The 1,259-nt window shown below is 44.8% G+C and overlaps 1 protein-coding gene across 1 annotated transcript in view; it reads right to left on the minus strand.

Annotated features, from left to right (window-relative positions):
- LOC101855725 (tyrosine-protein phosphatase non-receptor type 4) overlaps nt 1-1,162 on the minus strand; it is a gene marked incomplete at its 3' end in the record, with an annotated part of 30,581 nt that extends 29,419 nt beyond the window's left edge. The window contains 1 exon segment of the mRNA XM_035969779.1: nt 851-1,162.
- Nucleotides 1,163-1,259: the final 97 nt, after the last annotated feature.

Here is a 1,259-nt window from a genome sequence, read left to right on the forward strand (position 1 = left end):
AGAGAGAGAGAGAGAGAGAGAGAGAGAGAACGAGAGAGAGAAAGAGAGAGATAGGCTTGAACAAAATATATGTTGTTGATAAATTGAATTGTGTGTGTTTTAGTGATTTCCCAGCTGTAATGCTAAGGATAACAATGTGTATGCAGAGGGGTTGCGTCAGAGAGAAAAAGAAACAAAAAGAAAGAGACAGATAGACAGAAAGTGAGAGAGAGAGAGAGAGAGAGAGAGGGGGGGGGACGGACAGACAGACAGACAGACAGACAGACAGACAGACAGTACAATTTCCCACAACTATACCTGGCATGAATCTTTAAATGCTCCAAGTTTAATATAATACTCACTCGGTGTAAAAATCCTGATCATCAAATCTAAGAGAGCCACTCTAAATAGAGTGCATTTAATTATATTTGCAGACTTCCATAATAAACTCTGCGTTGCTCGTGGGTTTTTCTCCAATATTTGATTGAGTCTTGAGTATAGAAAAACGTATCGACACACTAATGGCCATTTATACAGCTGGAAAAAAAAACAACCAAGAACGAAATGAGACACAAAGGAAGAACAAAGAATTAGGACTAGGACCTACCACTGGCTCTTGCCCAGCAAAACTTGAATTTGGTATTTTACAAGACAACGTTGACTCATCTTGATAAACAATTAGCACTGCTGGCCTTCGATATAATAGTTTGAGTGTGAGCTTTTGCAAAGAGAAGCACATCGACAAAATAACGGTCCTTTAGAGCAGGGAAGAAGCAAGACTGACAGCCAGAAATAACAGAAAGAAAAAAAAGGAGCAGGACCTACCAATGGCGTCCTCTAACCATCCGTTATGGACTAGACAAGTACTCACCGTTTGGTATAATCTCCATACTCAACAACAGAAATAATCCATGAGCGCGGTGTCACAAATTTCGCCATAACTACAGCGTCCTTATTTCGATGGCAACTACCACAAACCAGCAGCACCACCACCACCGACTACAGGCCCAGCTGGCGTCCTTGTGCGCCGGGATAGAGACAACTCAAGGAGAGGCAACTACAAAGACACCACTGGCCGCGGAGACACTGTGGGAACGAAGAACAGGGAGACCCAGCACACAGCAGCAGCAGCAGCAGCAGCAAGCCGGGCCGGTGGTGAGCCAACTGTGTGAACTTGTCGATGACCGTCGTCGCCAACACAAGAGAGAGATGGGAGGGAGGGAGACAGGAGAGAGAGATGGGGGGGGGAGAGAGAAAGATAGAGAGGGATGTAGAGAGAG

Source organism: Aplysia californica, unplaced genomic scaffold (assembly GCF_000002075.1).
Source record: "Aplysia californica isolate F4 #8 unplaced genomic scaffold, AplCal3.0 scaffold00182, whole genome shotgun sequence".
NCBI lineage: Eukaryota > Metazoa > Mollusca > Gastropoda > Aplysiida > Aplysiidae > Aplysia > Aplysia californica.